This window comes from Aethalodelphis obliquidens, unplaced genomic scaffold (assembly GCF_003676395.1).
Source record: "Aethalodelphis obliquidens isolate GAN/ISIS:26980383/991018 unplaced genomic scaffold, ASM367639v1 scaffold13, whole genome shotgun sequence".
Taxonomy (NCBI): Eukaryota; Metazoa; Chordata; class Mammalia; order Artiodactyla; family Delphinidae; genus Aethalodelphis; species Aethalodelphis obliquidens.
Window position 1 is genome coordinate 3,139,251 of NW_020837957.1, and position 27,185 is coordinate 3,166,435.

General features: G+C 37.6%; 1 protein-coding gene across 1 annotated transcript in view; it reads left to right on the top strand.

Moving 5' to 3' along the window:
• Window positions 1-839: 839 nt before the first annotated feature.
• The window catches only part of LEPR (leptin receptor), a 102,466-nt gene continuing 76,120 nt past the window's right edge, over window positions 840-27,185 (top strand). The window contains exons 1-2 of the mRNA XM_027113995.1: window positions 840-953; window positions 1,275-1,319. The gene's annotated coding sequence lies outside the window, so the exon portion shown is untranslated. The remainder of the gene's footprint in view (window positions 954-1,274; window positions 1,320-27,185) is intronic.

Consider the following 27,185-nt stretch of genomic DNA (forward strand, 5'->3'; position numbering starts at 1 on the left):
TACTTGCTTGTCATAACTCCAAGTTCAAGGAACATAATAATTGCACCTAGCATATTGTGTGGCACTCAGTAGGGCCTCAACAAACATGTATTAATGAATAAATCAGTGAGTGAACATTTTGAGTGGAGAGCAAGAAAATGATTATTACTTTGGGGTCAGAATCAGACTGTTCAAGGCCGGATTTTTTTTTTTTTTTTAACTTACTACGTCAAACGCCATTGAATTTCAAGATTGAAAAGAATCATGACTTCCTGACAAATACGACCAAAATGCTTGGCCGAAACATTCTCGGTGACAGGAAACTCACTACCTCACTACTTCTGGTCTTTTCCATTTCGCTTTCCTTTCCCACTCCTCCCGATTTTTACAATCTTTATTGCAGCATTTTGCACACCTGATGCACAGAGGCCTGTTAGTCTGTAAGTGGGAGGGACAGAGGGAACCCCAGGGCCCAGTCCAGGGCCTGAGACCCCCGGGCTCAGAGTGGGCGCGCGGTAGCTGACAGTTGGGTAAGGTAGCGGCGCCACCTTTCTGCCGAGTTCGCCTCGAGTCTCGGCTTCCCTGCGGGCAGAGGGTCCTTCTCTCCGGACTCCTCGCTTTTCCTCCCCCAGGCTCGCCGCCACGCGCAGCCGCATCCCCGCCGCCGCCCCCGTCACCTGCGCGCCAGCCCTGACGGCTCGGGGGCCACTCCTGCCGCCCCGGGAGCGGTGGCGGAGGGCGCGGGGCGCGCGGGCGGCGACCCGACCTTTCATCCCTTCTCTCCCCCAACTCCCGCCTCTCCCTCCGCTCCCCCTCAGCCCCTCCTTCCACACTCCGCTGCCTCCTCTCTCTTGACAGCTGCCCGGCACCTTCGGCAGGGAGTTTGGAGCCGCCCCACCGCAGAGCCTACAGCCGGCCGAGCCCCCGCGCCGCCGCCATCTCTGCCTCCGCCTGGGTGGGACCTGGGCCTCGAGGTGGGACCCAACTCTCTCTCTCTCCTCTACCCGCTTCTGCCACCTCTTCCGTCTCCCGGCCACGCGAGGAGCCGGGCGCCGGGGCGCGCGTGGCTGGCCGGAGCCCGCTGGCCAAGTGGGGACCGGGAGGCCGGGGCGGGTCAGCCGGCGCCACCGGAGGGGCCCGCGCCATGGGGGAGGGGCGGCGGGGGCTCTCGTTCCCCCGGGGCAAGGCGCATCGGGGCGCGCGCCCGAGGGCAGCCAGGGCAGCTAGCCCAGCCTGGGCGCGCACCTGCCGGGCGCCCCAGAAAGGACGTGCCACCTGGCCAACTTCTTTTCCAGGTCTCCTTCCTACTTTGGAAACTGAAGGGACTGCGACGGAAACCAGTAAGCCCTGGGGCCCGGAGGAAGGATTTGTTGGTTTGGATGACAAAAGAAAAAAAAATGTGCTCTAGGGATGGTTTAGCCCGGAGCTTCTGTTTCCACCATCTCCGGCTTTCCCCAAGCAAATTAATAAAACAAAACAAAAACAACAAAACCCAATCCCAACCAAAGCACTTATTTAAAGGGACTTGTAGGGATATGAAAAAGAGACCCAACTGAGGAATCATTTTGGAAACCCTAGGTAGGATGAGGCCATTTGAGAAAGTGGGAATTTGGGGGTGTTATTTCTAGGACTTGGGTTTGCAAGCAGAAGAGGAGACTGGCTCTTGTAAGCCTGAGGGAGTTCCTTATATTGAGGGACTGCCTGGAGTGCCCTCTGTTAACTTTCATTTCCTTAAGTATTAAAGTATGTTGAAACAAATAGCTCTTTCAGAGCTCTGGACTTGGAGTCAGAACATCTGGCTTTTGGTATGATTTGCCATTTATGGTGACAGCTGTGGTTAGTTTAATTTCTTTGGGCCTCAGTTTCCTCATCTGTCAAGTTCTGAGGGCCTTTTAATAATATCTAAGATGTTTCCCAACTTAAAAATTTATAATTCTTTAACTTTTTAACATGTTACAAACATTGCTAGATTCATAATTTCATGAAATTTTAAAAATCTATACTGATCTTGGGATTTTTGTTCATATGCACTTCAGACTTATGATTTTAGGGTTTTCCAACCAAAACTTAAAGAGAAAAACACTTATAAAAGAGCTCAGAAATATGTAGTTTATATGTAACTATTTAGATCATCTCTGAGTCTAGCTTGAAGAATCATGTTCAACTTGAAGTTAATATTTGCAACACTGCAACAGAAACATGTGGCTTTAGTATAAGTACTTATTCACTTTCAGTATTGTATGTTTGGAGGAAATAAAAATTGTTTTGGAGGAAAACAAAAATTGCACCTTTCCTATCAATTTCTGCTCTTGAACAGTGTTACTTTTTAGCATGAAGTTGTGTGCAGGATATTAAAAAAATGGTTTCAGACCACTTTAGAGCCTCTCTGAAATTAAGTTCAGTAGCAGAGGTGCCAATTTTAGTAATGCATTTTAGTTGTCTTGGGATGAATCCTAGAAAAATAGCAGAGTTAACTAAACAGATAAACCAGAAATTAGGAATTGACACACAGACACAAACAAAGTTGTACAAGAAGTGTGTACTATAAAGTGTCAGCGAGATTTTTATTTCCTTTTGATAAAAAACAACAAACAACTGTTGACTTGTTTTAGCAGACAGAATGTTAGAATAGCTTTTGTTGTTCCTTGTAATTCAAAATTATTTGAGACTTAGTCATCAGTAGTTGGGATAGGTTTAGAAGTGTCTCTGGCTCTTTTTGGTGGCTTTGATCTAAAATAAAACAATGTGTTCCCACCTAGCATGTGCTTTGTATTCCATTTGGAAGAGTGGTATAGATTTGAAGTACTCTTTTATGAACACATTTAAATTTATTTTCATTGCCTTTTCACCTTTGGACTGGAAGTGTCATCAGTTATTCAGGCATTTGTCTTCCATGATAGCCTCAGGTGACGTAGATGATCATCTCCTTTGAAAGAGATGCCCAGAATGTTAAAGAAATTGGTTGTTGAATGAACAGAGAGTAGTAGAACTCAAATATCCCGGCTTCTAGTCACTTGTTGGAAAACAACTGAAAACAGTGGATGGATCTGCGCATGGTCCAACTCATTCATGGCCAGGGAGAGCCATCATGGTTGGCAGAAGCTCTATTCCTCTTTTGTAATGAACTTACCGAGAAAAAAACAGTGTGTCTTCGCAGTTAGATCACTATTATATAACGAAAAGGTTTGCGTTTGTGAAGTGCAGTATCCCAAGGGGGTCTTAGAAATAAAACTTAAAAAATATCCAGAAAAAGAAAAGAATTGCCTTGGCAGATGTTGCACTGCATTTTTCCTACTGAGAGCCAAACACAAACTAAAAAACATGTCCTGTGGAGTTAAAAATGAAGAAAAGGGCTTACAGTCTGCTCTAATTCTTTTGAGATTTTTATGTGATTTACAAATTCCATTTTTAATTAAATCAGAAAGGCACAAGTGTTCGCCTCCTGGCCAGACCTAGTAAATATAAACTTTTGGAGTTTCAGTTCAAATTTGGTCTGCTTATAATTTGAAATATTCCTCCTCAAATATTTTTTAAAACTTCTGTTAACTCTGTAGTGATATTACCTGTTGTCTTTTCATACACATGATCTTATTAATCTTTAAACTTTTTGAACTATGACATATACAGGGAGAAGAGTACATAAAACAAATGTACTGGTTGACAAATAATATAGCAAATCATTATAACAGATAATTACAAGGCAAATACCCATTATTTACCATAGAAGTAAGAGAACATGCCAATACCCAGAAACCTGTTGCTTGTTCCTTCCTAATCACAATTTTCCTTTTACTTAAAAAAATTATACGAATATAGGAGGCACTCTTTCACAGATTCTTTTGCTTAACATTATGCTTATGAGACTAAGCCATGTCCTCTCCATTTGAAAGCATAAACTTTTAAAAAGAGATGTCTATATTCCCTATCATTGATTCATTTCTTCACATTCTCTCTTAAACCTATTTCTATCACTCTTTTGTTTTCAGTACTCTGCCAAAACTATTCCTGTCACTGTCACTGGTGACATCACCTCTCCCAAATCCAGTAGTCAGTTGTCACCTTTGATCTTACTTCACCTGTTGGTAGCATTGTCACAGATATCACTCTCTGCTCCTTGTAATATTTCTTTGTTGACCTCCAGGACACCATGTACTCTAGATTTTTCCTCCTCCTTCACTAGCCATTGCTTTCTGTCCCCTTTGCTGATCTCTCTTCTGCTCTCAGAGGTTTTAACCTTAGAATATCTTAAGCTGTGGTCCTTGGGAGCTCATTCCTTTCTACGCTCTTTGATGATTTCATGCAATCTCTATATTTGTACACTGATGCCTCCAAAACGATAGCTCAAGCTTTGAGTTATCTTCTTGAACTTCAGACCTCTATGTCCACCTGCCTGCTCAACATTTCCATTTGAATGTCCAGTAGACATCTCCAGTTCAGCATGCTCCAAATGGAATCTTCATCTTGCCCAAGTCCACTCTATCTGCAGCCTTCCCTACCTTCATCCTTCACGTTGCTCATGCCCCAAAACTTGGAGTCATCTTTGATATCTCCCATTCCCTCATACCTTAGATGTCATGTGTCAGGAAGTCCTCTTTGCTCTATCTTCAAAATAATTCCTGAATATAATTACTTTCATCACCTGCATGGCTGCCATTCTAGTCTGAGCTGACACCATCTCCCACGTGGATTATTGCAAGAACCTCCTAACTGGTCTCCCCATTTTCATTCTTTTCCCTCCATAATCCAGTCTCAAAATTGCAATTAGAGCTCTTTTCTTGCAACATATGTCAGATCATGTCACTGTTTTCCTCCAAAATCTCCAGTGCCTTTCCAGTTCATACAGAGTAAAGTCTTAAAGGACCCAAATCCTTAGAATTACCTATAAGGTGCTACCTGTTTTTTTCTCTCCCATTTACCTATCTGATCTCATTTCTTGCTGTTTTTCTCATTCACTCAGTTCCAGCTACACTGGTCTCCTTGGTATTCTTTGAGTATATCGGGGACCATCTTTGCTCTGGATGGAACGCTCTTCTCCCAGATACCACAGGACTTACTTTGTTACTTTCACTTCTTTTAAATCTTTGTTCAGTTGTCTCCTTTTCAATGAAGGCTACTCTGATTATCACATTTAAAATTGTATATCCTACCTTGCAAAACACTTTCCCCTTTCCTTTGCTTTTCCGCATGTACTTACTACCTTTAAAAATACTGTATGACTTAATCATTTTTCCTGTCTCATTTCTATTAGAATGCAAACTCCATGAGGGTGGATTTTTTTTTCTTGTTTTGCTCCAAAATAGAGCCTAGTACCTGAAATAGAGCCAAGCATATAAGGGGAACTCAGTAATTTTTTTTGATGATTGAATGCTGTTGCTGACAGTGGATGTTGTTTGTTTGTTTTCATTACTGGATATATTTTATTATATAAATATAATACCCTTATTTTTTACTCATTCTGTTTAAGGATATTTGGGTCATTTCTGTCCTTCTCTCCTTCCCTCCCTCCCTTTTTCCTTTCTTCCTTCTTCTTCCCTCCCTCCCTTCCTTCCTCCCTCCCTCCTTCTGTCCCTTTCTTTCTTTCACTACCATAAATAAACCACCTATGATTCTTCTTCTACAAATGCCTTGGTGCTTAGATGCAGGAGTTTCTTTAGAGTATAAAACTGCTAGTCAAATTACTAGAACACAGGGCTTGCAGATATCAGCTTTATTAGATAATGCCACACTTTTCCAGCATGGTTCCACCAATTTATATTCCTACTTTCATTCCTCTACATCCCTGCCAAAATTTAGTATTATCATGACCTTTAATTTTTGCCCATCTGGTAGGTATGTATTATATCATTACTGTTTGTTTCCTCAATTACTAGTGAGATCGAGCCTAGTATCTGTAAAAATAGGCTAGGTTATGCTGCGGTAACAGATTATCCCCAAATCTTATTGACTTAATGCAATAAAGGTTTATTTTTCATTCAAGAAAAGTTTCCTCTGGATTAAGGCAACTTTCCAGGGCAACTATTGTCAGGTCTAAATTTAGGGAACCTCCGTCATTCTGTAGCTGTACAATCTGGAACACAGGACTTTCCCAGTTGGTATAGTATGGGAAAAGAAAGTGGGGGTAATCATGAACTAGCTTTAAATGCCTCCATCTGGAAGTGACATGAATGATTTACACTCATACTTTAGACGCAAAAGAAGTCATATGGTATGCCTAACTTCAAGGAGGTGGGCAAGGTTAACCTCTGTTCTAAAAGAAAAAATAAATCTGAGAATACTGGTGAGCAGCAATGTATTAGTTACCCATTTCTGTGTAACAAGTTACCCCCAAATTTAGTGGCTTAAAACAACAAATACTTACTGTTTTCAAATATCAAGAGTTGATAATATGTTGGGTCTGTTTTTGGGCTCTGTATTTGTTCCTTTGACCTCTTTCTGTAATTACTACAGGTTTAAATTGTCTTGCTATCTGGTAGGTAGGGGAGTAAATCCTCCCACTTGGTGCAGTTTTTTCAGGAGTGCTATAGCATTCCTTGGCCCTTTACCTTTCCATATACATTTTTTCAATCAGTTTGTCAAGTTCTAAAAAATTGGTTAGGAATTTAATGGAGATTCTATTGAGATTGTTTTGAGTCTATAAACAATTAAAAGGAAATTGATACCTTGTAAATATTCAGTTCTAGAATCCATGACTGTCTCTCAATATATTTAGGTCTTCTCTAATATGATAAATGTAAACATAGTCTCATTTTTCCCTTAGGAGTCCTTGAACATCTTCTTGTTTGATTTATTCACAGGAACTTCATATTTTTGAAGTTATTTTAAATGAATCTTTTCAAAATATTCATTGTGTTTCTGTTACTGCCATAGAGAGATAAACTTGACCTTTAAAAGTATTTTAAAAATAATAGCTTTATTGGACTATAATTCACATATCATAAAATTCATCCTTTTATAGTGTACAAATCACTGGTTTTCAGTACGTTAACAGAGTTATATAACCATCACCACTATCTAATTTTATAGCATTTTTGTCACTCCCAAAAGAAACCCCATACCCCTTAGCATTCACTCCCCATGCCCCCTCTTCCGATCCCTGGAAACCACTGATGTACTTTCTGTGTCTAAGGATTTGCCTATTCTGGACATTCTGGACGAATAAAATCATGGGGACTTTAGTGAACAGATTCTTTCACTTAGCATGTTTTTAAGGTTTATCCATGCTGTATCATGGATCAGTACTTCATTCTTTTTATGGCCAAATAATATTCCGTTATATGGATATATCACATTTTGTTCATTCATTCGTTAGTTGATGGACATTTGGGTAGTTTTCACTTTTTGGCTATTATGAATAGTGCTGCTACTAACATTTGCATACAAGTTTTTGTGTGAATGTATGTTTTCATCTCTTTGGGGTATATACCTGGCAGTAAAATTGTTCAGTCATATGTAACATTATGTTTAACATTTGAAAATCTGCCAAACTATTTTCCAAAGCAGTTTTCATCATTTTACATTCCCACCAGCAAGGTACAAGGGTTCCAATTTCTCCACCTCCTTGTCAACATTTGTTACAGTTCAGAACCTTGATTAAGCTATCATAGTGGACGTGAAGTGATACTCATTATGGTTTTGATTTGCATTTTCTGATGACTGATGTTATTGAGCACCTTTTCATGTGCTTATTGACCATTTATATATCTTTTTTTTTGAGATATGTTCTTTGCTTATTTTTAATTGGATTGTTTGTCTTTTTATTGTTGTGAGAGTTCTTCATATAGTGTACAATTGCTTTTAAGATATAGGATTTCAAATATTTTCTCCCATTCTGTGAGTTTTCTCACTTTTTTGATGGTATCCTTTGAAGCCCAAGGGTTTTAACTTTGTCTAGTTTATCTATTTTTATACTTAATTTCAGTCTAAGAAGCCATTACCTAATTCAAGGTTGCAGAGCTTCATTTCTATGTTTTACTTATAAGAATATTAGAGTTTTAGCTTTTATGTTTAGGTTTTTGATTACTTTGAATATATGGAATGAAGGAAAGGACCAATTTCATTCTTTCACATTTGGGTATCTACTTGTCCCACCACCATTTGTTGAAAAGACCATTCTTTCCCCATATCTAAGTGTCTTGTCAAAAATCATTTTGCCAAAAATGTAAGGGTTTACTTCTGGAATCTCAACTCTGTTCCAATGACCTATACTTCTATCTTTATACCAGGTACCACACTGTCTTGATTACTGTAGCTTTGAAGCAAGTTTTGAAATCAGAAGTGAATCCTCCAAATTTGTTCTTCTTCTTCAATATTGTTTTAGCTATTCCCTTGCATATATCAATACATATGAATTTTAGAATCAGCTTGTCAATATATATACAAAATGTAGCTATAAATTTGGAGGGATTGCATTGAATCAATTTGGGAAATATTACAATCTTAATAAAATTGTTTTTCAGTCTATGAACGTGGGATGTTTTTCCATTTATTTAGGTATTCTTTAAGTTCTTTCAGTGATGTTTTATAGCATTCAGTATACAAATAATTGCATTTCTTTTGTTGAAAATATTCCTGAGTATTTCATTATTTCTGATGCTATAGGAAATGGAATTATGTTTTAATTGTATTTCAGATTGTTCATTGCTCATGCACAGAAATAGAAATGATTCGTGTACATTGATCTTGTATTCTGCAACCTTGCAGAACTTACTTATTAGGTGCAATATAGTTTTTGTGAATTCCTTATTATTTTCTACATACAAGATCATGTCGTCTGAGAATAGAGATAGTTTTACTTCTTTGTTTCTAATCTGGATGCCTTCTATTTCTTTTTCTTGCTCAATTGCCCTGGCTAAAACCTCTAGTTGAATAGAAAGTGCAGGTGAATAACTTTGTCTTGTTCCTGATCTTATCAGGGAAGCAGCCAGTCTTTCACCATTAAGTATGATGTTAACTATGGGTTATTCATATGCAGCTTTATCAAGTTGGAGAAGTTCTCTTCTATTCCTAGTTGAATGTTTTTGCCATGAAATGGCATTGGAATTTGTCAAACCCTTTTTCTATGGACATGTCATGTCTTTTATTCTATTATTATGATTGATTGATTTTCACATTTTAAATCAAACTTGCATTCCTGAGGTAAATCATATTTGGTCATAGTGTATAATCCTTTTTATACATTGCTGGATTTGGTTTGCTAGTATTTTTGCATCTATATTCATAAAGGATTTTGGTCAGTAGTTTTCTTTTATTGTGATGTCTTTGTCTGGTTTTGGTATCAGAGTAATACAGGCTTCATATAATAAGTTGGGAAGGGTTTAAAATGCTTGGTTTTAGGTAGTTATATTTTCCACCAGCAATCTTGCTAAGTTTTGTAATTAAGTTAAACAGCTTACTTCGGGATTTTCCACTTTTCTTGTCATTCATGAATAATGACAGTTTTGTTTCTTCCTTTATATTCCTTAAACCTTTTCCACTTCTCTTTCTGCCTTGCCTAGGACCTCAGGTATAATGTTGATTTGAAGTGCTCACAGGTGAAGTCATGTCACATTAAGAATGATGTTTCTTTCTTTGAATTTCCTCTCAGTACTGCTTTATCTGCATGAAATAATTTAAGTTTTGAGATGCTTTTTTCACTATCATCAGTTTAAAATATATTATATCTTTTTTGCCCAGTGGCTTACTTTTTTTCTTAATGTCCTAGTATATGGCATTTGTGTAGTTATATTTTTGCTATTTTTTCTGTTTTAAAAACACCGTGGACAGAGAACATGGTCTGTATGATTTTAGTCCTTTGGATTTGTTTGTAACATACCTATGGCTTTGTACGTGGTCAGTTTTTGTAAATGCCCCATTGGTGATTAAAAATAATATGCAGTCTACAGTTTGGGGGAGGCAGAGTTCAATCTATGTCAAATTTGTTAATGTTTTTGTTCCAGTATCATTTGTTAGTATTATTTCAATCTCATATATCCTCATGTATTTGTGTCTGCTGTTCTATGCATTCTTTAGGAGAGTGTATTAAAATTTTCTACCATATATGTGGATATCTGTCTTTTTCCTTGTGGTACTCTGAATTTTCACCATATACATTTCAAAGCTACATTATAATAAATATATGTTATTTTGAGGTTATACTACATGTACACATTTAAAATTATTATGTATTCCTGCTGAATGGATGCTTTCATTAATTTGTAGTGATTCTCGAGTTATATTTCTGTTTTTGTAGGGTTTTATTAAAGGGATACTACTTTAAAATATGTATTTATATGTTTAACAACCTTTTTCAGTAGTTCTGACTTATGATTATCCTCATGCTTCCTGTTGGCTTTAAAATGAAAACCAGAAATATCCACTCTTGTAACCCTTCAATCCACATTGCTGATGTGCCAAGCTTCAAGACGTGATTAATGCCATTGTAATATTTTTAAGTGAGATTCAGTAGATGTTTATAAGAAATATCAGACACAGAAATACTGGTTAGGTAGTAAAACATCCCTGTCAAATTTAAGTGCCATCAACTTGGAAGTTTAAAATCTTTTTTTTAAAAAAAATATTTATTTATTTATTTGGCTGCATCAGGTCTTTGTGGCGGCATGCGGGATCTTCACTGCAGCATGCGGGATCTTTCGTTGCGGTGCGTGGGCTTCTCTAGTTGCGGTGCGTGGGCTTCTCTCTAGTTGTGGTGCCCAGGCTCCAGAGCACTTGGGCTCAGTAGTTGCAACGCACAGGCTTAGTTGCCCCGTGGCATGTGGGATCCTAGTTCCCCGACCAGGGATTGAACCTGCGTCCCCTGCACTGGAAGGCAGATCCTTAACCACTGGGCCACAAGGGAAGTCCCTAAAATCTTTTCCAGAATGTGAACACTGAATATGTCTAAGGTAGGCTATGTGAAATTTTTGTGGATATTGATTCTCACTGAATGAAAGTCAGCAAGTCTCTTATTCTTCCATAGAATTGATAGGCTAGATTCTTCCCACTTATACAATTTTATCGTACCAATAAAGTGTCCTCCAAAGTGAATACAGCCCACTTTCAATTTTGCCTGGCATCAGCATCTTTAAGTGGTCCAGTCGGCTGGGTTAAAGCTGTGGCTTTGCTGAGCGTAGATGGAGACTCGCTGAGGAGAGAACAGAGCTGTGGGAACCATTGTCTGTGGATGGTCTTAAAGGAGAGAGTCACGCATATGAGAACTATTTTAATGAAATTTTCTGGTACCCTGTGGACCTACTTAAATCAGACTAGAGTACTATGGACTAGCAAATAAAAATGACCCAAATGGAGACACCCTAAAGGGGCATTGTGATGTTGATATTAATTTTTAAGTCTTTGCCAATTAGAGAGAAAATTCAGAAACAGTACAGACTTACAAATCTGTATATATATATATGTGTGTATAACAGTGAATGAGAAAGATAAAGAGAGAAGGAGGAAGGGAGGGAATGGGGGGAAGAGAGAGAGACAGACAGATTGACGGACTGACTGACCGACTCTACTCTTGGGCTAATAATTTCTATAATGTTTATGGAAATGTATAAATGTTTTATCTAGTTGTACTAGATAATAGCTAAAGATGTGAGCCAAGTAAGGATTCTCAGCGGCGTCTATAATGGTATTATAATAGGCTTTAAAATGTGAACTCATGTTTAAGAACAGCTGTTACCAAATAGCTGTTTGGTGAAGGCATAGGACAACTTAGTTTTTCTCAGAATTATATTTTCTCATTTTACTTTAACTAGCACGTGTTATTTGGGTGTCTAAACCTATGAGATAATCAAATAATTAGACTTCTGTATGCACCAACAAAGTTTCTGAACCAAACTGGTCAGTGTGTAGGAGATGAAAGAGAAAATAAATTATACACACACATATATGTGTGTGTGTATATGTGTTTATGCATAAACAGAGAGAAAACATACTGGCACATACATAATAAGCACCTGATAATTGTAGTTGCTGTTATATTATGAAGATGTTATCTGTTAGGATCATGACCTACCCAGGAGGTAGCTGAGTATTTCTCTAGTGACCTGGGTGTCTTGCAGTAACACTGCTGGTTACAGGTCTGATCTGAGAGAACAAAAAGTTCTATAAGAAAACCTTTTAAAATAATACTTACGATATGCTTCACATTCCTCCCCATTCTTCAAGAGGCAGTTAAATCCTCACTCCTCTCTGAAATCTGTTATGATTTATCCAAATTAAAAATAATCTCTGATTCCTCCTAGTTACCGCTCTTTCTAGTTAGTTGTAATTCTTTAAGACATTGTGGATTTTTAAGATACACTACTGCTTTTGCACTGCTAAGAAAGAAAAAGCTCTGCCTATTTATTTTACAATGCTTTCTCATTGTTTAGAATTTTTGTTTTATGTCTACTGAAAGAGCTCTTTTAGAATTACTTAGGTAAAGATTTTTGTTTAAATCATATCACTCTCATAAGGAAAGTAAAAGTCAAAGAAATCCATTAAGGAATTCGTTTTCTTATTCAGAATCCGGTTTTTCTGAATCATTTTTCAACTCAGTGTTGTTGATGTCAGTATTTTCCCAAATGGTATCATACTCTGGATTATCAAGACTATTTGTTATATAGCACTTCAAAAAAGAATGCTTCACTATGGTTTCTGAGATTTTCTTTTTTTTTTTTTTTTTCCATCGGTTCCCTTGGGAGAGGGGGACTGTGGCCCAGGGGAACGCTGTTTGTGGGCTCTTATTTTTTTTTGAATTTTGTTTTATTTATTTTTTTATACAGCAGGTTCTTATTAGTCATCCATTTTATACACATCAGTCTATACATGTCAATCCAAATCTCCCAATTCATCCCACCCCCACCCCCACCCCCCCACTGCTTTCCCCCCTTGGTGTCCATACATTTGTGCTCTACATCTGTGTCTCAATTTCTGCCCTATAAACTGGTTCATCTGTACCATTTTTCTAGGTTCCATATATATGCATTAATATATGATATTTGTTTTTCTCTTTCTGACTTACTTCACTCTGTATGACAGTCTCTAGATCCATCCACGTCTCTACAAATGACCCAATTACGTTCCTTTTTATGGCTGAGTAATATTCCAGTGTATGTATGTACCACATCTTCTTTATCCATTCATCTGTTGACAGACACTTAGGTTGCTTCCATGTCCTGGAGATTGTAAATAGTGCTGCATTGAACACTGTGGTATATGACTCTTTTTGAATTATGGTTTTCTCAGGATATATGCCCAGTAGTGGGATTGCTGGGTCATATGGTAGTTCTATTTTTAGTTTTTTAAGGAACCTCCATACTGTTCTCCATAGTGGCTGTATCAATTTATATTCCCACCTACAGTGCAAGAGGGTTCCCTTTTCTCCACACCCTCTCCAGCATTTCTTGTTTGTAGATTTTTTTGATGATGGCCATTCTGACTGGTGTGAGGTGATACCTCATTGTAGTTTTGATTTGCATTTCTCTCATGATTAGTGATGCTGAGCATTCTTTCATGTGTTTTTTGGCTATCTGTATATCTTCTCTGGAAATGTCTATTTAGGTGTTCTGTCCATTTTTGGATTGGGTTGTTTGTTTTTTTGATATTGAGTTGCATGAGCTGCTTGTAAATTTTGGAGGTGAATCCTTTGTCCGTTGATTCATTTGCAAATATTTTCTCCCATTCTGAGGGTTGTCTTTTCATCTTGTTTATGGTTTCCTTTGCTGTGCAAAAGCTTTTAAGTTTCATTAGGTCCCATTTGTTTATTTTTGTTTTTTTTTCCATTACTGTAGGAGGTGGGACAAAAAAGATCTTGCTGTGATTTATGTCAAAGCTTGTTCTTCCTGTTTTCTATTAAAAGTTTTATAGTGTCTGGTCTTACATTTAGGTCTCTAATCCATTTTGAATTTATTTTTGTGTATGGTGTTAGGAGTGTTCTAATTTCATTTTTTTTTTTGTGGTACGCGGGCCTCTCACTGCTGTGGCCTCTCCCGTTGCAGAGCACAGACTCCGGATGCGCAGGCCCAGCGGCCATGGCTCACGGGCCCAGCTGCTCTATGGCACGTGGGATCCTCCCGGACTGGGGCACGAACCTGCATCCCCTGCATCAGCAGGCGGACTCCCAACCACTGTGCCACCAGGGAAGCCCTCATTCTTTTACATGTAGCTGTCCAGGTTTCCCAACAGCACTTATTGAAGAGACTGTCTTTTCTCCATTGTGTATCCTTGCCTCCTTTGTCATCGACTAGTTGACTGTAGGTGTGTGGGTTTATCTCTGGGCTTTCTATCTTGTTCCATTGATCTATATTTTGTGCCAGTACCATATTGTCTTGGTGATTGTAACTTTGTAGTATAGTCTGAAGTCAGGGAGTCTGATTGCTCCAGCTCTGTTTTTTTCCCTCAAGACTGCTTTGGCTATTCGGGGTCTTTTAGGTCTCCATACAAATTTTAAGATTTTTTTGTTCTAGTTCTGTAAAAAATGCCATTGGTAATTTGATAGGGATTGCATTGAATCTGTAGATTGCTTTGGGTAGTTTAGTCATTTTCACAATGTTGATTCTTCCAGTCCAAGAACTTGGTATATCTCTCCCTCTGTTGGTATCATCTTTAATTTCTTTCATCAGTGTCTTGTAGTTTTCTGCATATAGGTCTTTTGTCTCCCTAGGTAGGTTTATTCCTAGGTATTTTATTCTTTTTGTTGCAGCAGTAAATGGGAGTGTTTCCTTAATTTCTCTTTCAGATTTTTCATCATTAGTATATAGGAATGCAAGATATTTCTGTGCATTAATTTTGTATCCTGAAACTTTACCAAATTCATTGATTAGCTTTAGTAGTTTTCTGGTGGCATCTTTAGGATTCTCTATGTATAGTATCATGTCAAATGCCAACAGTGACAGTTTTACCTCTTCTTTTCCAATTTGTATTCCTTTTATTTCTTTTTCTTCTCTGATTGCCGTGGCTAGGACTTCCAAAACTATGTTGAATAATAGTGGTGAGAGTGGACATCCTTGTCTTGTTCCTGAACTTAGAGGAATTGCTTACAGTTTTTCACTATTGAGAATGATGTTGGCTGTGGGTTTGTCATATATGCCCTTTGTTATGTTGAGGTAGGTTCCCTCTATGCCTACTTTCTGGAGAGTTTTTATCACAAATGGGTGTTGAATTTTGTCAAAAGCTTTTTTGCATCTATTGAGAGGATCATATGGTTTTTCATCTTCAATTTGTTAATATGGTGTATCACATTGGTTGATTTGTGTATATTGAAGAATACTTGCATCCCTGGGTTAAGTCCCACTTGATCATGGTGTATGATCCTTTTAATATGTTGTTGGATTCTGTTTGCTAGTATTTTGTTGAGGATTTTTGCATCTATATTCATCAGTGATATTGGTCTGTAATTTTCTTTTTTTGTAGTATCTTTGTTTGTTTTTGGTATCAGGGTGATGGTGGCCTCATACAATGAGTTTGGGAGTGTTCCTTCCTCTGCAATTTTTGGAAGAGTTTGAGAAGGATGGGTGTTAGCTCTTCTCTAAATGTTTGATAGCATTCACTTGTGAAGCCCTCTGTTCCTGGACTTTTGTTTATTGGAATATTTTTAATCACAGTTTCAATTTCATTACTTGTGATTGGTCTGTTCATATTTTCTACTTCTTCCTGGTTCAGTCTTGGAAGGTTATACCTTTCTAAGAATTTGTCCAGTTCTTCCAGGTTGTCCAGTTTATTGGCATAGAGTTGCTTGTAGTAGTCTCTTGAGATGCTTTGTATTTCTGTGGTGTCCGTTGTAACGTCTCCTTTTTTTTACACTTTATTTTTTTTTTGTGGTACGCAGGCCTCTCACTGTTGTGGCCTCTCCCGTTGCAGAGCACAGGCTCTGGACGTGCAGGCTCCAGCGGCCATGGCTCACGGGCCCAGCCACTCCGCGGCACGTGGGATCTTCCTGGACCGGGGCACGAACCCATGTCCCTTGCATCGGTAGGCGGACTCTCAACCACTGCGCCACCAGGGAAGCCCCGTAACTTCTCCTTTTTTATTTCTAATTTTATTGATTTGAGTCCTCTCCCTATTTTTCTTGATGAGTCTTGCTAATGGTTTTTCAATTTTGTTTATCTTCTCAAAGAACCAGTTTTTAGTTTTATTCATCTTTGCTATTGTTTTCTTTGTTTCTATTTCATTTATTTCTGCTCTGATCTTTATGATTTCTTTCCTTCTGCTAACTTAGGGTTTTGTTTGTTCTTTCTCTAGTTCCTTTAGATGTAAGGTTAGATTGTTTATTTGAGAGATTTTTCTTGTTTCTTGAGGTAGGCTTGTATAGCTATAAACTTCGCTCTTAGAACTTCTTTTGCTGCATTCCATAGGTTTTGGATCATCGTGTTTTCCTTGTCATTTGTCTCTAGGTATTTTTTGATATCCTTTTTGATTTCTTCAGTGATCTCTTGGTTATTTAGTAATGTGTTGTTTAGCCTCCATGTGTTTGTGTTTTTTATGTTTTTTTCCCTGTAATTCATTTCTAATCTCATAGCATTGTGGTCAGAAAAGATGCTTGATATAATTTCAATTTTCTTAAATTTACTGAGGCTTCTTTGTGACCCAAGATGTGATCTATCCTGGAGAATGTTCTGTGCACACTTGAGAAGAAAGTGTAATCTGCTGTTTTTGGATGGAATGTCCTATAAATATCAATTATATCTCTCTGGTCTATTGTGTCATTTAAGGCTTGTGTTTCCTTATTAATTTTCTGTTTGGATGATCTGTCCATTGGTGTAAGTGAGATGTTAAATTCCCCCACTATTATTGTGTTAGTGTCGATTTCCTCTTTTATAGCTGTTAGCAGTTGCCTTATGTATTGATGTGCTCCTATGTTGGGTGCATATATATTTATAATTGTTATATCTTCTTCTTGGATTGATCTCTTGATCATTATGTAGCGTCCTTCCTTGTCTCTGTTAATAGTCTTTGTTTTAAAGTCTATTTTGTGTGATATGAGAATTGCTACTCCAGCTTTATTTTGATTTCCATTTGCATGGAATATCTTTTTTATCCCTTCACTTTCAGTCTGTATGTTTCCCTAGGTCTGAAGTGGGTCTCTTGTAGAGCGTAGCATATATATGAGTCTTGTTTTTGTATCCATTCAGCAAGCCTGTGCCTTTTGGTTGGAGCATTTAATCCATTCACGTTTAATTATCAAAATGTATGTTCCTATGACCATTTCGTTAATTGTTTTGGGTTTGTTTTTGTAGGTCCTTTTCTTCTCTTGTGTTTCCCATTTAGAGAAGTTCCTTTAGCATTTGTTGTAGAGCTGGTTTGGTGGTGCTGAATTCTCTTAGCTTTTGCTTGTCTGTAAAGCCTTTGACTTCTTCATTGAATCTGAATGAGATCCTTGCCGGGTAGAGTAACCTTGGTTGTAGGTTCTTCCCTTTCATCACTTTAAGTATATCATGCTACTCCCTTCTGGCTTGTAGAGTTTCTGCTGAGAAATCAGCTATTAACCTCATGGGAGTTCCCTTGTATGTTATTTGTCGTTTTTTCCTTGTTGCTTTCAATAATTTTTCTTTGGCTTTAATTTTTGCCAATTTGATTACTGTGTGTCTCGGCTTGCTTCTCCTTGGGCTTATCCTGTATGGGACTCTCTGCACTTCCTGGACTTGGGTGGCTATTTCCTTTTGCATGTTAGGGAGGTTTTTGACTATAATCTCTTTAAATATTTTCTCCGGTCCTTTCTCTCTCTCTTCTCCTTCTGGGACCCCTATAATGTGAATGTTGTTGCATTTAATGTTATCCCAGAGGTCTCTTAGGCTGTCTTCATTTCTTTTCATTCCTTTTTCTTTATTCTGTTCCGCAGCGGTGAATTCCACCATTCTGTCCTCCAGGTCACTTATCCATTCTTCTGCCTCAGTTTTTCTACTATTGATTCCTTCTAGTGTAGTTTTCATTTCATTTATTGTATTGTTCATCTCTGTTTGTTTGTTACCTTAATTCTTGTAGATCTTTGTTAAACATTTCTTGCATCTTCTTGATCTTTGCCTCCATTCTGTTTCTGAGGTCCTGGATCATCTTCACTATCATTATTCTGAATTCTTTTTCTGGAAGGTTGCCTGTCTCCACTTCATTTAGTTGTTTTTCTGGGGTTTTATCTTGTTCCTCCATCTGGTACATAGCCCTCTGCCTTTTCATCTTGTCTATCTTTCTGTGAATGTGGTTTTTGTTCCACAGGCTGCATGATTGTAGTTCTTCTTGCTTCTGCTGTCTGCCCTCTGGCGGATGAGGCTATTTACGGGGCTTGTGCAAGTTTCCTGATGGGAGGGAGTGGTGCTGGCTACAGCTGGCTGTTGCTCTGGTGAGCAGAGCTCAGTAAAACTTTAATCCACTTGACTGCTGATGGGTGGGGCTGGGTTCCCTCCCTGTTGGTTGTTTGGCCTGAGGCGACCCAACACTGTAGCCTACCCAGGCTCTTTGGTGGGGCTAATTGCTGACTCTGAGAGGGCTCCCGCCAAGGAGTACTTCCCAGAACTTCTGCTGCCAGTGTCCTTGTCCTCACGATGAGACAGAGCCACCCCCTGCCTCTGCAGGAGACCCTCCAACACTAGCAGGTAGGTCTGTTTTGGTCTCCTATGGGGTCACTGATCCTTCCCCTGGGTCCTGATGTGCACACTACTTTGTGTGTGCCCTCCAAGAGTGGAGTCTCTGTTTCCCCCAGTCCTGTTGAAGTCCTGCAATCAAATCCCACTAGCCTTCAAAGTCTGATTCTCTTGGAATTCCCCCTCCGTTGCCGGACCCCCAGGTTCGGAGGCCTGACGTGAGGCTCAGATCCTTCACTCCAGTGGGTGGACTTCTGTGGTATAAGTGTTCTCCAGTTTGTGAATCACCCACCCAGCAGTTATGAGATTTGATTTTATTGTGATTGTGCCCCTCCTACTGTCTCATTATGGCTTCTCCTTTGTCTTTGGATGTGGGGTATCTTTTTTGGTGAGTTCCAGTGTCTTCCTGTTGATGATTTTCAGCAGTTAGTTGTGATTCTGGTGTTCTCGCAGGAGGGAGTGAGAGCACATCCTTCTACTCCGCCATCTTGAACCAATCTCCGAAATTTTCTTTTAAGTTGGTTCATTTTGCAAATTTTATGCTGGCTCTATATTGATCTTAGCAAAAGATGTCCACAGAAGGTTTTCAGATAGCACACAGGGCTCATATTCCTTCCTTCCTCAAATGGTCTTTCAATAGTTTGTTAACTGAAATATTGATGGATTAAAATTGTCCTGTCTGTCATTAGAAAAGCACCCCAGGTTTCTGTGTATGCAATCAATGACAATGAGATCACAGCTGCTACCAGGCCATCAGTGGTTGTAAGATGACTTCGATTTTAACAAGGATCCTGGTGTCAGAGGTGTTAAAATATTGTGAATCTTAGAATAGAGGAAATACAATACTACTCTCTCCCTTTGTATTGTATTTCTTGGAGTTCAACTAATATGTCATTTCTCTGAACTTTTAATTAGCTCCTAGGACTTTGTTAGTAGCTACTTTCTTTGAAATCCATTAGCACTTAATTTAATTAAAAGGACAAAATAATAATTCTGCATGAAAAGAATCCATGCACATGGTTACAAAAACCTACTGTAATAAAACACAGTGGTTCCGTTGCCCCACTCCCTTCACTTTTTTATTCCTGACTTTGAGAACAACTAACTTTAATCATTTCTGGGTTTGTTTCCTCCATTGGCTACCTCTGTAGGGCTAAATAATATGCTTATATTGACTTTTTTTCCTTTTATTTTCATTTATCAACTTTAAACAGGTACCATAGTAGGAAAGAATTTAGCTTACTAATTTCACCTTCTTTCTCTGACCCTCTTCTACATATAATTATATTAATTTTCTGACCTCTTTTATTGGTTCCGTTTATAATTCCATGACCATTTCTTGTTCCATTCAGTACAGATGGTTTCTCTTGACTCCCTACTTTATGAGGTTGGGATATTTCACCCTTTGCCTTCTCACCATCTCTCCTTTTATAATTATACTACTCCAATTTTGACAGCTGTACAGTGAGAATATTGATAATATTTTATGCTAAATATTTGCAATTAAATTTTTCATTTTTGTCTATTGGCTAGGCCAAAAAGTTGAAAAATAAATAAATAGCAACATTAATGTTATTGTGACTTTTTAAGTATTACTCATTGCAGAACTAGGAAGAGTTCTAGGATTATTTCATTCAATGTGACTTCTCAGCCACCCAAAGGAGAATGTTCCTAGAATCAAGGTTAAGGGGATTCTTTCTTCTTTCAAATGGATTTTTTAATTTCAGCATTTGCTCAAAATTGTGCCATATTTTATTTCAATTCGTATTTAGATCAGGACTTTTTAATAAGGCTTTTTCCATTAAGCTGAATTTTTTCTTATTGTGAGAAGATATGTGAGCCTTGTTCATTATGTCTTTAATTTTAAGTTTTTTCCTCATTCCCTTTATTTTTTGGAATCCATTTCATTCTTCTTTTTGAAGCTTATTGAATGCATATTCTTATTTGGACTAGTGGCTTCAATTTTGAACTAAGGCTTCCTTTTTTGCCTCATGTTATTCTGGTTTTTTGTTTGTTTTATTTTCAAATTTTTGCAGCTTCAGAATCATATTATGCATTAAGTTGCCTTCTGTCCTCACCTTTTTCTTGGCCATTTCCTTTCAGTGGTCATCTGTACCCCATCTACTATCTGGACAGTTCATTCTCAAGCCTGCAGAGTCATCAACTGAGTCGTAGTCAAGCTTTCCTGTATCCTGAGTCCCTGAATCCCTCTTTGTTGGTTTATTCCTCATTTTGCTGGAATACGTCAGAAAATTACCTCTGAGAAAGAGATTCACGGGATATAAATTTTCTAAATCATTGCATTATTGAAAATATATTTGTTTTGCTCTGATACTTGCTTGATTGGCTAATAGAATTTTAAACTATAATTTTCCATCAGCCATTACTGGATTGTTTTCTAGAATTCAGTGTTTTGAGATTAAACATTTGTTTTAATTCTGTTTACCGTTCCTTTAGTGATTTTTTTCTCTCTGGAAACTCTTCCTATCTTCTCTTCTTCTTTGCTCTTCTGCAATTTCTTAATGATATGCTTAGGAATGTATTTTTTTTCCATTCCTCTTTCTTGGAAGTTGGTAGAATTTTTTTTTTTTTTTTTTCAGTTTGAAGACTTATGTCTCTTATCAGCCCTGGGAAATTTTCTTATATTATTTCGCCGATCATTTTCTCTTTATTCTTTTTTTCTGTAAATGCTATTGGTTGGATATGAATCATTTGACTTTATTCCCCTCCCCCCACCTTGGGGAGGAATTAATTATGCAAATATGTTTTCTAATCTTTCCATTGGAAAAACTTTTTCGCAACTCTTCCTTTTTTTTTTCCCAAAGCTCTTTCTTCCTCTGATATTCCTTTGTCAGAACAATCTTTGAGTTTATGGGTGCAAAGTCTTTTGACACGTCCTCTTTAGCATTTGTTAAAGCTACTTTTTTTCCTCTGATTTATCTCTGTGTCCCCTGTGGTAGGTTTTCTTTTTTCTGTCTTTCTTTATTCAAAATTTTTCCATTATACTGAAGACTTTCTTCATGTCTTAGCTCATGTCTCCATTCAGGGTGGCTTTACGTGAAGAAATAAGAATGTGAATTCTGTGTGTATGGGCATTGTTTGCCATCTGACAGGCTTCATTTTAGGCCCTTGAGTAAGGAGCTGCCATTTATGCTGAAGGCTTATCCCCTTAAGTATCAGGATGTGTAAGGTCTTTATCATGTTGGTGCCAAGCCTATACTAGAAGCCCAAGTTCTCCTCAGATAACTTGTATTTCCCCCCCTTTATCATATAGGAGTATAAAGGACAATTATTTATTTTCTTTGGCCATTTGACACCTTTGAATATTTTGCTTGTCTTTGGGAATTCCCCACATTATAGATCCATATTTTACCAAGTTTTCTGGCTGTCTGAAGGTAGATTGTGAATTAGGTTTTACCACTTAGAAGCATTCATGCCAGATTTTAGTTGAGAAGTGTGGGACATGAAGGGGCACATGAGCTCAGAAGAACTCAGAGGTAGTAGGCACTATGGTTTCAGTCATAACATACAGTGTCCTGTTGTGGTGTCAGGGCTGTCTTTTCTAGAGCAATTCTACATTAGATGTTGGGTATGGTTCTTGACTGTGTGCTTTACTGGCTGGGTTCTCTGGTCCTCGCTGAGGTTCTGTGAGGTACCCAGTAATCTTTAGTAAGTTCCTTTTCTACTGTTGACTAAAAAAAATGCACAATGTGAGAGTTGTAAGTTAAGTTTTATTTGGGGCAAAATGAGGACTGTAGCCCGGGAGAGAGCCTCTCAGACAGCTCTAAGAAACTGCTCTGAAGAGGTGTGGGGGGCAGTATATATGTGATTTTGGTGAAGGGGGTACATGCAATCAAGCACACATTTTGGCAGAGGGTAGCTGCTAGTCACGAGGATCACATGTCTCTGTTAGTGACTGTGCTTTTCTAGATGTGAGAAGATGTAAGAAATTGGGCTCATAAAGTCTTCTGAAAATATCTAACTATCTGAAGGCCTGTTCTGCCAGGTTTTCCCAGAGCACAGAGTGCCTCATTCCTGATCTCCACCCTGAACTCACTTCAGGGTGTGTTGAAGGTCAGCGACTACAGTGGCTAATGACTTCATTCCAGATGGCAAGTGACAATTTTCAGTTGGCACTACTTAAACTAGGCAGAGTTGATTTTGGTTATTTGTAAACCACTCCACTGACAGTTACAGAGAGCTAGATTTTGCTGTTTATGAGGGGATAAAAAAGTCAAACATTACATATAGAGACCAAACGATCCAACATCCAGGGTTCTCCCAAGCAAGTTTGCTTCCTCATTGATGACAGAGCCTTACCCAAATGTCCTAGGTAGTTCCTTCCTTCATTCTACTTTGTTAGTCTTTGTTTCATCTTCCAGAAGTTTAAATCTCTTTTTTGCTGCTGGTCCCGTCATTCTCTCGTTCTAAGTGGATTGACTTTACTATAATTCTAAAAGCATCTCAGGAGGAAAAGAAGATCAATTTGTTTAGTTTGCCATCTTGAATCTGAAGTCCCATGGCACTTTATTCATACTGGAATTATAGTACTTTGACATGTAAAATAATAAAATAATGTCAGTATAAAATAAAAATTAAAAAATAATATTATTCTTAAAGTAAATGATGATTTCTTCTTAATTTCTGTATACGTAGTACCCCACGTAATAACTTACATTTTACCAAGTATTCAACTAATATTTAAATGAGTTGATTTATGTACAGATTTTAAGTTACTTCGTATATTGGTAAGATGCCTATTTTGACTCAGCTGTGTTGACTTTGGTACCTAGGTTAATAAATCATAGCTTATTAGTCTAATTTCAAGGAATCAATTTGCAACAAGAACACACAGTTAGAGTCATATCAGGAATTAAACTCGAAATTATGTTTTCAAAGGGACAAATGCTTATACCAGGATGCAGGAAGAAATTTATTGTTTAATAAAAAAACTAATTTAAGTCTATAACAGCTACTTAATGGGAATAACATGACCAATTTCCTTCCTAAGTGAAGAAATAAAAGTAAACATACTTAAAATAATGAGGTTAATAGAAATAGACCAGAGTATATTTGCTAAATTTTGACACTCTAAGAGTGTTTTTCATTTATATTTAAATAAAATGCTTAAATGTTGTTATTTAGGTGAAAGATACATGGCTGCTTCTCTAGCAGAAAGTAAAAGCAAAACTTAGTGGCAGATGGAGCTCATTGAGTTTGTTCATCAAAACAACAGTATTGCCAGAATTGCTTTTCTTACTTGTAAAATTTTCTACAAATCTAGAGACTTTTTGAGATCATTGGAGAAAGTTGTAGTTAATTTCTTTTCTGCCCAGAGATTCATTCAAACACTAATTGAGACTATTCTGTTTATATATAAGTAGAATTTGATACATAAAAATAACACAAAAATTCTCTACAATAGATATTAAAGTCTGATAAAATAATTTATGTAGAGTACAGATTTTAATTTTTCCTTTTGTTTTAAGTTTAGTAATAACTGAAGAGTTAGTGATATGTTTAATATGCTTTACTATGTTTGGTATATTATGCAAATTGAATTAGTGCCTGTACCTCCAGATATAATGGATGTGTCGTTTAGATCAGACTATGGGTGAATCTTTGTATAGTTTACTAAAGATTTCTTCAGATATTTCAGATAAGACACATTACTCCTTTTAACTATCAACGTAGAATGATTACATTCCAGGAGAAATGCTAGGCCGTATCATCTCAAGCTCCTCATAACTTGATGTCTATCAATGACTCAATTCATGGAGCTATAATTATAGAGGGATGTGCACTTCATTTACCTACATTAGGAATTCTTAATCTGGGAGCTTTGGATAAATTTCAGAGAGTTTATTAACCCCTTGAAATTATAGCCCTAATTTTAGGTATATGTGCCTCCTCCTGCCAGTTGGTACATTGCTCTCACCAAATTCTCAACAAGGTCAATGATCCAGAAGTAGTTAGGAATCACCATTCTGAAATTCTCTCTTATATTACGACAGTTTCTCAAAGAGCTGTATCTGGATGATTTAGAATGCCTCTTTTAAAGATTGCTTTTATTCAATTTTGTCTTGGTGTGATACCACCAGCCTGTTTCGAAGGCTATTTCAAGAAAGAGTCTTATCTTGACACTCATTTATTTATTTCTTCACTCATTCGTTCAGTTACTACATATGGAGCACCTTCTGTATGAGAGGCAGGCTTCTATGTGGGAAGGATATCATGAAAAGGACACAGTCAAAAAATCCCTTGGTCTAGAGGAGTTTACATTCTAGCAGGAAGAGTTAGAAAATAAGCAAGAAAAATAATGAACCATATTCATGTTAGATAGTGTTAAGTAATAAGGAGAAAAAAAGTAAACAGAACAGCAGATATGACATGATGGGGTGGGGAAGGTGTTGGAATTTTAGGTAGGCTGTTCAGGGAAGGCTCCTCTGAGAAGGTGACTCGAGCAAAGGGGAGAGCAGCAGTTGATGAGATCAGAGGGGCACTAGAGATCCAGGACCTTGTAGTGTTGCACAGGACTGGGACTTTTACTCTGAGTGAAAAGGTGAGCACTGCAGTGTTTTGTAAAAGAGACATGGGCTGACCCATATGTTACCAAGACCATTCTGGCTGCTGTAGTGGAAACAGACTTAATTGGGGAGCAAGGGCTGCAGCCAGCAGACCAGTTAGGAGGCCCTTCTCAAGAGACAATCGTGGCCTGGAGCAGGGTTTTGGCAGTGGAGGGAGTGAGAAATGATTGAATTTTGAACTTCCCGTGAAACTAGGTGCTGTTAGGATACCTATGAGGATGTTACTTGTTATCTTATGAAGTTACTCAGGCAAAATTTCTTTCTGTTCTTAGTGTTAGACTATTTTCCTAGATTATTCGTACTTTCCCCCTAAACTGTTGGTTTCACTTTTTCTCTGAATTTTAAAAAAAACTTAAAACAAATTAAAAGCTCATCTGTAGGAAGTGAATTTCAATTAATGGCGTTTTGTATATTATACTCATTTTGGTCACCTTACCATTAATTTTTCCCTTTGCTTGATTTTTTTCCTCACAGTTTTGAGATATGTCATTTTTTCCCTATTATTTACGTTTTTATAAACCTTTCTGGTACAATTTAGGGTGGATATAAATCTTTCTTTGTGTCTATGTAAATATCACCTTTCACAGTCTCTTCAATGTTACGGCTATGCCCTCTTGACGCTTGTGATTGTTACTCTGTTATAGAAGAGTGAAACCTGATTGCAGGAATTCAAACCTAAGAGTAGTTTGTGTTTCGCCTGGAACATTAAATATAAGAATGGTTGTCTTATGTAAGGAAGAACAATATGATGTATTGTTGATCCACTTGACTCAGTAGAACAGTTGAGTTAACAGTGAGTCAAATCAGTTGTTGGACTGAATTACTTAGTCATTAGTCACTTCAGTCGAAACACTTAGTCTAGTGATATGTTGCATTTATGACACATCCTGATTATGCAATTGACCTTGGGTTTGTTTATGAGACAATGTTGTATCAGAAACAGATAGCATAAAAATCCTGGGAGGACTTTGCACACATTTAATACCATTAGATAATTAAGATTGCACACTGAACTGATTTCTAGAAACTGTAAAGATACATTCTGATGTCAAGTGTGTAAAGAATCAAAATCCTGGTGAAAAACTCAGTCTGACAAACAAATTTACGAGACTACAAAATGGTCATACTCATCCATCTTTTTCCTAAGAGTCATGTAAGTTGTGAACTAAACAAACACGTTTTTCTGTTTGCTCATCACATGCTACCAGTTCTCAAATATGACTTATGAGACATGTTTCTCACTCAATACTTTATAATATTCTTTGTGCTCAAGCTGTGATTACTGTTTTAAACCAAAGTCTCCCCAGAATCATAGGCAGCTCTGAAAGGGATTGTAGAGCTCGTCCTTCAGTCTGATTTGTAGATGAGGAACCTGAGGTCTAGAGTGGTGACGTCCCAAGTCCTATAGCTGATTAGTCAAAGAGCCTTGATTGACACCCAACATTCCTGACGCTTAATGCAGGGTGTTTTACCTCAGATTAATTTTCATATAGTGAACTGAATTCCAAATATGAGATAATGAAAAAGACTCGGACATCAAAAGCCTTTAGTGTTTCCTTACAAATCTAAGTCCAATATGTTAACATAGTAGTACAAATAATCTTATTCATAATATATTCAAATTGAATAGAACTCATGGGAAAGTTTGTCTCTGAAGTCATCCCTATCATCCGCATATATGAAGCCATCAGACTTTCCTTCAACTACTGATAACTCGCCAATGTGAATGAATATTACCTCATTTACAAATGAACGGGGGTTTCTAAAAGCATATGGGAAAATGTCCTCATCTTTATTGGAAATAAATGTGCAGTGCATTACCTATGCTATAATCATTTGGCTTTGTAGTATCATAGTGAAGATAAAGGCTTTAGGAAATAAGAGAAATTTAAGAACTGAGCACAGACAGAAAATGAAGAGTGTGATACTTATAATGTTAGATCAGCTGTACATATTTAATTAACATTGTGAGCACTTTTCTTTAGTTAAAAATTCAATCTCATCTGTGATACCTGTCCTGGTTTGTCATGTCATAAAGGAACATTGCCATTTTTTTTATTAAGCCATGTGTGAATGTATC